The following is a 14,279-nucleotide window of genomic DNA, read 5'->3' as shown; positions in this document are numbered from 1 at the left end:
AGGATTCGAACCAACGAAACACTGGGCCGCCTGCAGCGGAGCGCGCGAACTTAACCGCTCGGCCACGGGGCCAGCCCCAAAACTAAGACCATTAAACTCCTAGAAGATAATACGGGAGAAAACGTAGGGGACCCTGGATTTGGTGACGACTTTTTAGATACAACATCAAAGGCACAATCCACGAAAGAAACAATGGATAAACTGGACTTCATTAAAATTTAGAACTTCTACTCTGCAAAAGACACTGTCAAGAGAATAAGAAGACAAGCCATAGACTGGGAGAAAATATTCCAAAAGACATATCCAATAAAGGACTATTATTCCAAAACAGACAAAACTCTCTAAAACTCAAGAATAAGAAAACAAACAACCAGACTAAAAAAGAGAGGGAAGATCTGAACAGACGCTTCCAAAGACGCACAGAGGGCAAAGAAGCACGTGAAAAGATGCTCCACATCGCACATCATCAGAGAAATGCAAACTAAAACAACAATGAGAAACTACTCTGCACCTCTCAGAACGGCCCAAATCCAGAACACCGACGACACCAAATGCTGGCGAGGACATGGAGTAGCAGGAATGCTCACTCACGGCGGGTGGGAACGCAAAATACTGCAGCCACTTTGGAAGACGGTTTGGCGGTTTCTCACAAACTAAACGAACTCTTTCCTGTGATCCAGCAACCACATTCCTTGGTATTTACCTAAATGAGTTGAAAGCTTAAGTCCACACAAAAACCAGCACACAGATCTGTATGATGGCTTTATTCACAAATACCAAAACTTGGAAGCAACTAAGACATCCTTCAGCAAGTGAATGGATAAACAAACTGCGGTACCACTGTGGTATTAACGGATAAACAAACTGTGGAATATTACTCAGTGCCAAAAGGAAGTGAGCTATCGAGCCATAAAAAGACACGGAGAAACCTCTAATGCATATTACTAAGGGCAAGAAGCCAATACGAAAAGGCTACATTCTGTGTGATTCCGACTATATGATTTTCTGGAAAAGGCTAAACTATGGAGACAGTAAAAAGATCCACGGTTGCCAGGGCTCAGGGGAGATGGATGAACAGTGGAGCCCAGAGGGGTTTAGGGCAGTGACACTATTCTGTAGGGTACTATAGTGGTGGGTACATGTCATCATAACTTTGCCCAAACCCACAGAATGGACAACACCAAGAATGAACCCTAATGTAAACTATGGACTTTGTGTGACAACGATGTGTCATTATAGCTTCATTGCTCAAAACAACGGGAGGTTGACAGTGGAAGAAGCTATGTGCACGTGGCGGCAAGGGATAAATGGGAACTCTGTACTTTCCCCTCAGTTTTGCTGTGAACCTAAAACAGCACTAAGAAATAAAATCTATTAAAAAAAAATGAAACCATCTATAGGAGCATGAAAAGCATGACTCCCTGGGAGTAAATCACACAACAGATGTGCAAGACCTCTACACTGAAAACTACAAAATATTATTATGTATTAGTCATTAGGAAAATGCAAACAAAAACCACAATGAAATCCCGTTTCACACCTACGAGAATTGCTTTTATCAAAGTGACAAAAAATAAGCGTAGGCCAGGACGTGGAAAAATCTGAACGGTCTCACACTGCTGATGAGAGCATGAAACGGTGTTAAACACGGAGCTACCATGTGTCCTGGCAACTTGACTGCTAGGTATAAAATACTCAAGAGAACTGACGATACATGGCCACACAAAAACGTACACACGATGTTCACAGCAGCACTATTCATGACAGCGCCAAAGTGGAAACACCCCAAAGGCCCACCAGCTGATACACGGATGAACAAAATGTATATGTTCATACAGTGGAATATTATTCAGCCAAAAAAAGGAAAGAAGTTCTGATACATGCTACAACATGGATGAACCCTGAAAACATTATGCTGAGTGAAATGAGCCGGCACTGTAGGCCACATATTGCATGACTCCATTTATATGAAAAGTCCAGAACAGGCAAATCCATAGAGAGAGAAAGTAATTAGTGGTTGCCGACAGCTGGGGGAGGAGGAACAAGGAATGACTGCTAATGGGAGTGATAAAAACATTCTGGAATTACATAATGGTGATGATTGTACAACTTTGTAAACATACTAAAAAAAACATTAAATTGTATGCTTTACGTGGGTGAATTTTATGGTTTGTGAATTACATCTCAATTTTTAAAATTTTAATAACACTACTGTGTGAAATTCAATAAGATCTGAATAAGTTGGGGGCTATATCATTTTATGGACTAGAAGACTCAATATTGTAAACACGTCAATTCTTCTCAGATTCCTCTACAGATTCCACGCAATCCCAACCAAAATCCCCAAAGTTTCTGCCCTGAAATTAATAAGCTGATTCTAAAATTTATCTGGAGATGCAAAGGGAAAGCCATTTATGTAAAACACAAAAATAAAGAACAGAACTGGAGAACTGACTGTACTGGATATGCAGAACCATTGTAAGTACAGGGATTTAGACGGTGTGGTGTTGGTACAAGAACAGACAGACAGACAACGGGACAGAACAGAGTCCAGAAACAGACCGACAGCTGCTCTGTGACGAAGGGACGCTGCCGTGCAGTGGGAGAGGAAGACCTTCGCAGTAAACAGCACTGGGTCAAGTGGATGGACTATTGGGGGGAAATGGCTCTGGACCCCGTAATCATTTCCTGTGGCTGCTGTCAAAAATTACCACAAACTTTTGCCTTAAAACAACAGAACTTTAGGGGCCGGGCCCGTGGCCAAGTGGTTAAGTTCATGCACTCCACTTCAGCGGCCCAGGGTTTTGCTGGTTCCGATCCTGGGCGCAGACATGGCCCTGCTCATCAGGCCATGTTGAGGTGGCGTCCCACATAGCACAACCAGAAGGACCCACAACTAAAATATACAACTGTGTGCTGGGGGGATTTGGGGAGGAAAAAAAACCAGTAGAACGTTAGACCTTCAGAGTTCTGGAGGTCAGAAGTCCAGAGTCAGTATCACTGGGCCAAAACCAAGGCATCAGCAGGGCCAGTCTCCGTCTGGAGAATCTCGGGGGAATCTATTGCTTGCCTCTCCCTGGAGTTTCTGGAGCGGCCAGCACTCCATGGTTCATGGCTGCATCAATTCAACCTCTAGGTGAGCACCTCAAATCTCTCTATCCCTCTCTGCTCCATCTTCATGGAGGCTGCTGCGCGTGTGTGTGTGTGTGTGTGTGTGTGAAATCTCCCTCTCATAAGGATACATGTCGTTGTATTTAGGGCCCAACTAGATAATCCAGGATAATCTCTCTATCCCCAAATCCTTAACTTAATCACACCTGCAAACACCTTGCCATATAAGGTGAGAGGTTCCAAGGTTTAGGATGCGAGTATCTTTGGGAGCCCGCTTTTCAGCCTGCCACAACCCCTACCTCACACCATAAACAGAAATAAATTCCAGACCTAAACGTGAAAGATTAAAACAACAAAGCTTTAGAAGGAAGCGCAAGAGAACATCTTCACGACCTTGGAACAGGGAAGGGTTTCTTAAACCAAAAAAAGAAAGCATTAACCACTAAAAGGAAAAAAGATAAATTGGATTATATTAAAATTAAGAACTATGTTCAACAAAAAACATATTTAGAAGAATTAAAAGACAACCCACAAAGTGGGAGAGGATCTTTGCAACACATATATACAGCAAAAAACTTCCACTCAGAATATATAAAGAGCTCCTACAAATCAGTATGAAAAAGGAAGACACCCCGAAAGAAAAATGGGCAAAAGGCTTGAACAGATAAAAGAGAACACCCAAATGGCTAAAATGAAAAAGGCAGAAAATCCCAAGTGTCGGTGAGGATGTGGAGTAACCAGAACCCATGGGAATGTAAACAGTTACCATCACTTTGGAAAACTTTTGGCAGCTTCTGCTAAAACAGATCAGACACAGACCTTTGACCCCGCAGTTCTTCTTCCAGATTTATACCCAGCGTGTTCACCAACAGACACACCCCCACTGGAGTATTCATAGCAACACTGTTTGTAACGGGCAGACCCTGGAAACTCCAAACGTCCATCCATAGTAAAACGGATGAGATAAAGCGTGGTAGCCTCACACAGCCGAGCTACACAGCCAGGCGAAGAGAGACTGTAAAACTACAGGCAACAACACGGTGGGTCCCACCACATAATGTCGATCGAAAGATGCTTCAGACAAAGAGAACACGATTCCATCTACACAGAAAACAAAAGCAGATCAAAATCTGAGAGGTCAGGACAGTGGTTCCCCGTGCAGGGCGTGGGAAGGGGCACGAAGGGGGCCTCTGGGGGCTGGTTGTGTGTCTTTGTCTGAGTGCCGGCTCCATGCTGTGTTTGCTCTGTGTACACTTACGATTTGTGTATATATATGTCACATGTTACATGTATATAAATATGTTCTATTTCAATAGGAAATCGTACCTCCAAGACAAATTATATGTAATTACATGGATTAAATGCAAAAAAGTCATTAAGTGACAAAAGCAAGCAGAGAACATATATTGCATGCCATCGTTTGTTTAAAAAATGGGGGTAGTGGCTGGCCCTGTTGCCTAGTGGTTAAGTTCTGGGTGCTCCACTTTGGTGGCCTGGGTTCGAGGGGTTCAGATCCCAGGCGCAGACCTACTCCACTTTTGTATGTGGCGCAGACCCACATATAAAATGGAGGAAGACTGGCACAGATGTTAGCTCAGGGCCAATCTTCCTTAGCAAAAATAAATTAAGAACAAAAAAAAAATTAAAAAAAAATTTTAATGGAGGGGTGAATATACATGTGTGGGTGTGTTTATATGTATATCTACTTACACATGCATAGGCATAGGTCATCCCTGGAAGAATGTGGAAGAAACCGCCATCAGCTTGCCTTTCAGAGGGGAGCTGGAGGCCGCATAAAGTTTTTAAAGCATATTTTTAAAACTATTAAGCAATTCACACATATGAAAATGTTTAGAGAAAAACAGTGAACACCTAAAATTTTTTTAAAAGACCCATATTTGGAAATTACTGGGAGGCAGCGAGGTGCACACTGTACGCCCAAGAAACGCTGAGTTCTGGGTTATTCCGGTTTCTCTTGGGGTCAGAGAACTGGAAGCGGCCCCCGGGGGACCCGCGTGCACCTCCGCCCCCTTACAGACGGGAAAGGGACACCCCCAGGAGTCACACGCCCCCCACCATCCCCATGCACCTGTCTGGTTTTCGCGGCGTTCGAGTCAGACGGAGTAGAAGGCTGTGTGACCTTGGCAAGTCACAGTGTCTCCAAGCCGGGGTCTCCCAGTCTGAAAAGTGGGGGTAATAACCCCATTCATCCTGAGGCCCGCAGCGCCCGATGTGCAGGCGGGCAGCAGGCGCTCTGTCGGCGGCCGCGACTTGTCCGCAGGGCAGGGACCCGCCTGCAGCCTCCGTCCGCTCCGCTCCGAGGCGGACACACGGGGGCGCCCGCCCCCCGCAGGTCCGGCCGGGTCCCAGCCCGTGAGGGCGCTGGAAACTGAGCCAGCCGGGAGGTGGCCACTTCTGCGCCCTGGGGGCGGAAGGGTCAAGACAGGGCGCGTCCCTGCTAGAAGAAGGCAGGACTGGAGGGGCTGCGAACTCAGCAAGGACGGGAAAGGGGAAAATACTCTCTGTCTGGCATGGAGCGCTGGGATCAGAGTTTAGGATCTTGGTGCATGGTGGCCCCTAGAGGGCAGGTCCGCCTGGAACCTGTGACTGCGACCTTATTCGGAAAAAGAGTCTTCGCGGATGTAATTCAGACGAGGGTCTTGTATCATCACCAGGACCCTGTGCCGCCTCCTCACTGTCTCCCTGCGCCAGTCTACCCTCCAGGCCATCATCACTCTGTGGCTGTGGTGCTCAGATCTGCCATGTCACTCCTCTGCTCAAAAGCCTGCCATGGGGGCCGGCCCGGTGGCGCAGTGGTTGGGTGCGCACATTCTGCTTTGGTGGCCCGGGGTTCCCCGGTTCGGATTGCGGGTGCGGACATGGCACCGCTTGGCAAGCCATGCTGTGGTAGGCGTCCTACATATGAGGAGACGAAGATGGGCACGGATATTAGCTCAGTGCCAGTCTTCCTCAGCAAAAAAAGGAGGATTGGCAGCAGTTAGCTCAGGGCTAATATTCCTCAAAAAAAAAAAAAAAACTAAAAGAAAAAAGGCTTCCATGGCTCCCCACGGCACTGAGGAGAATGTCCAAAGGGAAGGACAGTAGTTCAAATGCCCCTGCCCATCTCCCACCCCACCCACCGACGTCCAACACACCCATGCCCTGCACCTGGAACGCCCCCTCCCTGTCTGCCCGGCATGCTCCCTGCCCTGTCTCAGGCAGCCCCTCCTGTAGCACCCCCTAGTCAGCAGAGACGATGGCTAAAACATCACCAGGCTGACCACACGGCAGGCGCTTTACACGTGTTAACCCTTTGAATTCTCATAACAACCCCAGGAGAAAGGCAGCACTGCTGCGTCCAGTTCACAGGTGGGAAAGCTGAGGCCCAGGTCGGGGAAGAGCCAGTCAGAAGTGGCAGAAGGATCTGAGCCCAGCCCACACTGCCCTTCCTGTCAGCGGGGGGCGGGGAGGCCTCGGAACTGCTACCCTGGACTATTGACACCTCCCCCTACCTGTGTGCAAACACCCGACCCCCAGTGAAGTGCTCCCTGCCGTGGATTCTGAACTCTGCAAACACACCCCTTACAGCACTGTGTAGGATTAGCTGATGACACAGTGATCTCCCCACCGGAAAGCTCCTGGAAATTTCACTTCGCTTCTCTAGGTTCCTGGTAACTGGCCCAGTGTGAGTTCAGTAAACTCGAATAAGTGAGGGAATGGTCCCGGGATTTTTCAGCCTCCTCAAAGCAAAGAATAAATTATGCAACTTCTCTGGGGCCTTCTCCCTCCCACTCTCCCTCCTCCAGGCTCCTCCCCATCGGGTTTCTGGGAGGGCACCAGGCTCTCCAGAAAATGCCCCAGGCTCTCCCGCGGCCCGGTTCCCACTGACAGATGAAACCAGGGCTTAACGCTGGTGAATCACCAGCAGCCACCAGCCGAGGCCTGTTGGGATGTCAGGCGGGAAGGGAGAAGCCAGGCTCGCCATCAACCTCCCCTACTCCGGCCACCGAAACCCTGCCGTCACTGTCTCACCCGGAGTCTCACTCACTGGAAAAAGGCCTGGAGCCCGGTGCACGCGACGACGTTGAGCGACTCCTAGACCGACCATCCCCTAGCCCCACCCCCGACACTCCCAGGTCCCAAAGAACCCCCAGCAGGAACAGTTCCCCCTTCCAATCCCTGTCTTGGTGACTCATTGGTGACATGGAGGGAGGTGCTGCATCCCCATTTGAGAGGTAGGGAAGTCAGCTCGGGGGAAGGAACGACTCGAGACCACCCATCGGAAGCTGAAAGCCAGTTCTGCCGCCCAGGGGGCTTTGAAGCAGGACCGGCACTTGCCGTTGGGTCACAGCCTTAGAGGACAAAGGGGTGAACAGTATGGATTCCCAGCTCCTACTCCAAGACACGGGGAGGGTCTTATCCAGCGTCCCAGGGGCTTGGGGCAGGTGGGGGAAGTGCAGCCCAGGGGTCAAGGGCCCATGTCCGGGTTCAAGTTCCAAGTTGACTCCTGATGAGTCACAGGGTTCTTGAGACCTTGGGCAAATTTCTTAGCTTCTGTAGGCCTCAGTTTCCCCAACAGTAAGATGGGAGCAACTCTGAGTACCCACCCAGCGCAGGATTGTTGTGAGGGTTAGGACATGCGTTAACACGGGAGGGAACCAGAACGGGTGGCGCAGACTCAGTCCCCAGCAGCTTTTTTAAAAAGGGCATTTGTAGGAACCATTTCCCAAGGAGGAAGCGTTTGGAGGGAATCCTGTTGTCATCACAGAGGAATGTTCCCCACACCTGCCCGGGAGAAGGCTCAGGCCTGGGGCCTCCCGGGAAGTCCCGAGGCCTGTCCCACCCCAGAGCTGCCAGGTCAGGATCTGCAGGCGGGAGGCTGATGTTTTTAACAAGAGCCCCTGGGGTGCCTCGGAGCAGGCGAGTCTGGGAGTCCCGGGGCTGAGTTCCAGGTCTCTTTATGAAGACTCTTCTGATGATGCCCTTCCACCCACCTATGGAAAGCCGACTTTCCCTTTCTCTGGGTTAGTAATGATACTCCTCAACGTGTAGCCAGGGCTCACTCCTGCCGGGTGCTTTGCTGAATTAATTCCATCCACCAACAGCCCCCTGAGGCGGGTCCTCTCTTTACCCCACTTTACACAGGAGGAAGCTGGGGCCAGGGACGTCAATAACCTGCCCAAGGTCAGGTGGCTGGAACTTGGCCAAGCCCAGACTCTTCACGGCCACAGGATGGCCTGTGCAAGCAGCCCAGTGCCTGGGGAGGTGCCTGGGTGCTGCAGGGGAGCAGGCCTCTCAGGAGCCGGAAAGCCTGCTGTCTTCCCTGGGCAGCTTCCCAGAGCTGGAGGCAGGGGTCCAGGCCCTTCCCTCCCTCTGTCCACACAGCCACACCAAACCGCAGTAGTTCCTGTGCCCAGCTCCCCTCCATTCCTGACCCGGGCAAAAGAGGGCGCTCCAGAGCCACAGAAAGCCCACGCTCCAGGGCCCGAGGAATGAATGAATGATCAGCCCCCGCGACATCCTCCACTCCCACGAATCTCGCTCCCTCACCTGTGCCTTTTCCCAGCCGCATCATGTCGCTAGCATCTCTCTGGAAGTGCCGTGCCTTGGACCAGGCTGTTTCCCACACCAGGCACATCCTTTCCCGATTTTAGGCTTCCATATTGAAAGGGTGGCCTCCTCCAGGAAGCTCTCCCTGACTGCCTCCCCTGGGAGAGCTGGCTCCTGAGCACCCCCACCGCCCTCTAGGTGATGATGGCCTCAAGCACTAATGATGTTGTGTCCTAAGGGCCTGTTTCCCGTACTCTGAACTGAGGGGTGTGGGGGGACGGAAGGGAGACAGAGGACACGTGTCACTCACCTCCTTCTGGGTTGGGTGGGGGAAGAGGGACAGGTGGGTTTCCCTCTTCCAGGCCTCTTTCCCTGGCCCTGACCCTCAGGCCCTCAGCCAACACATCCTGTTGGGCAACCGAAGGGCAGGCACACTGGCTGGCCTGCCTGGAGATGAGAAGGGCAGGCCTGTTTGCCTCCCTAGGGCACCTTTGGCCAGCCCCACCCCTCTGTCTGCACCCCCTCCCTGGCCCCGGGGCTTGGAACCTGGAGCAATTCTTCAGGGTGTGCATTGACATGTTAGTCTGAGGGCTCTCCTGCTGGTCCAAAGCCCCTGGCAGCACTGCCCCATCCTCAAGGCATGACGGCCACAGGGAAAAACGAGGAAACCGGTGCAGGAGGCCGCCTGATGGAGCTGCTGGCCCATCGCCCCCGCCCAGAGATGAGAGACTGAGGCCACTGGAGCCTGGTCAAGCCAGAGTTGGAGCCTTGTGGCCCCCTCCTTCCCGGCTCCCGCAGCCCTCCCCCATCAAAGCAGGGCAGGGCTCTGGGGCGGGGTGCCCAGACTTGGGGGGCTGGGCCCTGGAGCCAGGGATGCTTCCTGCGGACATTCGACATATGACTCCTACATTCCTGGCCATTCCGAAGACTCCTCTCTCCTCCTCCCCGCTCTCCCTCCCCAGCGCAGGGGGAGGGCAGTGGCCTGGGTCTGAGCTAGCTGCTTGGGGCCAGCAGGGGCCTGTGGGGGCCTCTCCAGGGAGGGAGACTAGAGGGGCTGCCCGGAGGCCTGTCCACGGCACCGCCCCTGGCGGGGGGGGGGGGGGGGGGGGGGGTTCTTGTGATTCTCATAAACAGGAAGTCCCCCCTCCTGCCGAGGACCCTGTGTGTGCAGACGCTGGGCTCTGGAGGCCCAGCGGCCCTTGACCTCTCCGGCTGCTTCCTGTTAGCTGGGCCAGAGGAGAGAGAGGGAGACCGAAATGGCCTGAGACGGGGAGAGGCCTGAGGGAGTGAGGGAGCAGAGGAGAAAAGCACAAAGGCTGAGCGGGAGAGGCCGGGCAAGCCTGGCACGCAGTAGGCACTCAATAAGTTATCTGCCCTGAGGCTGGTGAGGGGGAGAGGGGCCGCCCCGGGGGGAGAGCAGCACAGCTGGGCAAACAAAGGCTGGAGGCTCCCACCCCGAGGTCCCCGAGGCCTAGCACACAGTAGGTCCTCAGTAAGGATCTGAGACCCCTGTTTAGGATAGGCGGGAAGGAGTGTTCTTGGGCGAGCCGCGCTGTCGGGGGTGGGGAAAACGAGAGTCCCCTGGCCTGGCTGCTCCCTGTGAGTGGACAGCCCCCGAGTCTCAGCATCCCATTGTCCCTGTCTGGCCTTCCCCCGGCCCCAAGGCGGCTGAGCCAGGCCACTGTCTCAAGGCCCTTTATTTTTAAAATCCCTGTGGTGTTCCCACCCCAAACCGAAGGAGCAGTGCCAGCCACAGATCCGCCTGCGGCCTGGGCTGAGGGCCCAGAGGCGCCGGGGGTGGGGCATCCGGCCACCCCACAGCTGCCAGTGCAATTCTGGGAGGGCCAGGAGGCCAGCCAGGCTGCCCGAGCAGGGCAAGGAGGCCCCTGGGGTACCCCAACCCTGGGCCCGAGGGGTCAGCCCCAGGGCCCGCTAGGCTGGCAACTGGATGTGTACGGTGAATCCGGTGCCTTATTCTGTAAAGCCAATCTTTGTGTCCTCACTCCCGCCATACAAAGCTGTGCAGAGCACCTACGGTGTGTACGGAAGGAGGCCCGGGCCAGCCTCGTTGGGGCAGACAGGCAGGCCTGCAGAGGATGCTGGCAGCACAGTGGGGGCAGCTCTGGAGAGAGCCCCTGACCGGCCCCATTCCTTCCCTGCTCTCTGGCCTTGGGCAAGTCATTTGGCCTCAGGCTCCTCCTCTGTGAGATGGGACAACAATAAATACGTGGAAGGCTGTGGTCCATCTCCAGACCCAGCAAAGAACAGGCGGTCAGGATCCCTCCCCTCGTGGAGCCCAGAGTCCTGGGGGAGATGGTTCCCCATATGAATAAGGTCATAGCAGTCATGAAAGACATGGAACAGGGGCATGGAAGGGAGGGTACTTGTGGGGCGAGGGGTAGGGGAGTTTATTTAGACGGGTGGTCTGGTAGGCTTCTGAGGAGCTGACGTTTGAGCTGAAAAGGAGGCAGCCTTTCACTCATCTAGGGCAAGAAGGAATAGCAGTGCAAAGGGCCTGGGGCAGGAGGTGGAGGGTGACCTGAGATAATGGGGCTGGAAGGACTTTGTGACCTCTCCAGGGCCATGAGTGCACTTGGAAGGTGGTGTTCTCATTGTTGCTGTCACTATGTCCAGTCGGGGGAGGAGGCAGGGATGTCAGGCAGACATTCCACAGCTGAGAGCTGCCCCTCATCACTTCCCCTTCACTCACTCCACTCAGACAACGCCAGGCTGGCTGACCGGCCGGTGACGTGCGTGGGCCCTTGAGCTACAAAGGGCCATCACTCTGGCCTGGCTTGCTTCTCCTTTGATCCTCCGACAGCACCGAGGCAGGGCGGGCAGGGCCTGTGATCACAGTGTCCATTTGATGGACAGGGAAACTGAAGTGGGGTGCACAGGATGTGCCGGGGGCTTGCTGAGGTTCCCCACAGCTTCCACAACCTCTGCGCACATTCCCCAGCGCTCTTTATATGGCAAAGCGGAGCCTAAGTAGCCCAGGCTAGTCCGTTCACCCTGCGGTGGCCCCTTGGGTCCCTGACTCTGTTGCCCCAAACACATTTCCCTGCCTCACCCCAGCAGCTCTCCCAGCACCCAGAAACCAGCAAACAGACTCCACCAGGAGGTGCCAGCCACCCCTCAGCCTCCAGCCAGAGAAGAATGCGGCCTGACCCTCCCCGTGGGAGCTCTGGCCAGCAGGCCTTGGCAGAAGAGAGGGCTGCTGAGTCAACAAGAGGCTGGCAGGGGCTCAAGCTGCCCACCGAGGTGGAGTCAGAGACCCGGAGGAGGCCGCCCACTCCCCGCCCCTCACACTCCATGAGACCCTCCTCCTGCTTGTCTGGGCGCCAGCCAGCCCAGTTCCCCCGCAAAGGCCCGGCACAGGAATGGCCTGGTGAGAATCAGTTGGTCAGTCACCCTGCGGCAAGGTGCTGTGGGACCTCAGGGAGGTCACTCTACCTCTCTGGGCTGCTTTCCTCACCTGTGAGATCCTCTACTTAGCCATGAGGATATTGTCGGAGTCTATGAGTCCATAAGGTTACTCTGCAGAGAAAACTGCAAGCCATGGTGTCCCCCTTCTGTGGGCTGAGGGGCCAACTCCTGAGTCCGAAGGCCATGGCCATGCCCTGTTGCCAGGTGCCGAGTAGGTGCTTAATGAGTGCTGCACGATGTGAAGTTAAGTCCATGAAACAACTCAGAAAAGTACAAGGAGGGGCCGGCCTGGTGGCGCAGTGGTTAAGTGTGCACGTTCCGCTTCCATGGCCGGGGGTTTGCCAGTTCAGATCCCGGGTGCGGACGTGGCACCGCTTGGCAAGCCCTGCTTTGGCAGGCGTCCCACACATAAGGTAGAGGAAGATGGGCACGGATGTTAGCTCAGGGCCAGTCTTCCTCAGCAAAAAGAGGAGGATCGGTGGCGAATATTAGCTCAGGGCTAATCTTCCTCAAAAAAAAAAGAAAAGAAAAGTACAAGGAGCCTGAATGGCTGCGATAATTATTACGCTCCCCCCCCACACACACACATACCAGTGTTTTTAAATCTCCTTTCCCAGTCGCCTTCCTGGATCACAGGCATTGTTATTCCCATTTTACGGATGAGAAAACTGTGGCACAGGGAGGCTAAGGGACGCGCCCAGAGGTTATGGGAGTTGATTTCTGCTCCATTTCAGCGAGAAATTCTTGCTGGCAGAGCTGTCCTCTTGGGGTGAGCTCCCTGTCACCAGCGAGGCACCAGCAGAGACAGCACCCATCAGTGAGGGATGCTTCTGGGCAAATCCAGCCCCAGGAGGGTGTGTGTGCAGCTCAGGAGATTCCGTCCCACAGCCCGAGACTGAGCGGGCAGGGTCCCTTCGTGGTCTCCGAGGCTTAGCCTGCCAGGCCACAGGGCACTGTGGATGCCACAGACCTGGGCTCCAATCCAGGGGAACCCTTTCCGAGCTGCGAGAGGTTGAGGAAGTAACCTTGCCTCCTTGGCCTCAGTTCCCTCATCTGTACGTGGTGTTGTGAGCATCAGAGCAGATGCAAGCAACACACCGAGCCTGGAGCTCAGGCTCGCGTCTGGCACGCAGAAGGTGCTCAATTAATGCTCCCCTCACTTCTGATAATCCACTTATCATCGGTCCATGAAAGGGAGGGGAAACCAGGAGCTGAGAGGCAGTGGAGGGGATCACTGGGTGGAGCCAGGACTCAGAGCCTGGAGCACCGATTGGACCCCCAGCTCTGCAGGGAACAGGCAGGTACCTGGGCAAGTGGCATTCGCGCCTCGGTTCCTGTGTCCACCAACAAAGGACATCGTGTCCAGGAAACCCTTCTTCAACCGAAGTGAGACGGCTTTTGTTAGAAGAAAGCAGGTGGACCCGTGCACCCAGGAACGAGCCCATGGTCACGGGGTGAGGACAGAGCCCCCCACCCCAGCCAGGCAGGGCCACGTGAAGCCCCAAGGGTTGGGCTAGGCTGGAGGAGGCGACGCTGGAGATGATCAGGGCAAGGCAGGGCTGGCCTGCAGCCCACCGGCCTATCTCTCGGGCCAGGCTGGACAGCAGAGAATAGGCCATTGTTTCTGCTCCTCAAATACTTTTCCTGTCCCCCCCTTGCCCCTCCTCTCTCCACCCCCGCCCCCCAACGTTGAGAACAAAGATCTCCTGGAGGACCCCTCCCCACTGCCCCTCCATCCAGCCCTGGACACCTGGCCCAGCTCTGGAGCATCCAGCCCCATCACCCCTGGGACCCCAGGGGCACCTGGCCCTAACCCTTCTGCTGTCCCTCCCCGCCCCCTACAGCTACGGGCGCCTCAGACCCCCCCCATCCATCTGACTGTCCTCAGGGGTGGGGCTGGAGGAACTGCCCCCACATCCTTCCTCAGCCCCCGTCCAACTTCTTGTCCTGTTCTCCAGAAGAAGGGGAGCCGGGGGGAGGGGAGGTGGCTTCCCCTCCCCCATTTCCCTGCGGAGCCCTGAACAGGGAACCAGAGCTGAGTGCCCTGGAAGGCTGAGAAAACTCTTCTCCAGCAGCCCTGTTCCCAGAGCCTGGAATTCCAGAGGCGTTTCCGGCCCTGACAGCTGCCTGCCTCCGGGGCCATGCTCTCCCTTGGGCCTCGCGGCCACGCCCTCCACAATGCCCTTGGGATT

The sequence above is a fragment of the Equus quagga genome, chromosome 19 (genome assembly GCF_021613505.1).
Source record: "Equus quagga isolate Etosha38 chromosome 19, UCLA_HA_Equagga_1.0, whole genome shotgun sequence".
NCBI lineage: Eukaryota > Metazoa > Chordata > Mammalia > Perissodactyla > Equidae > Equus > Equus quagga.
This window is presented reverse-complemented; position numbering follows the sequence as displayed.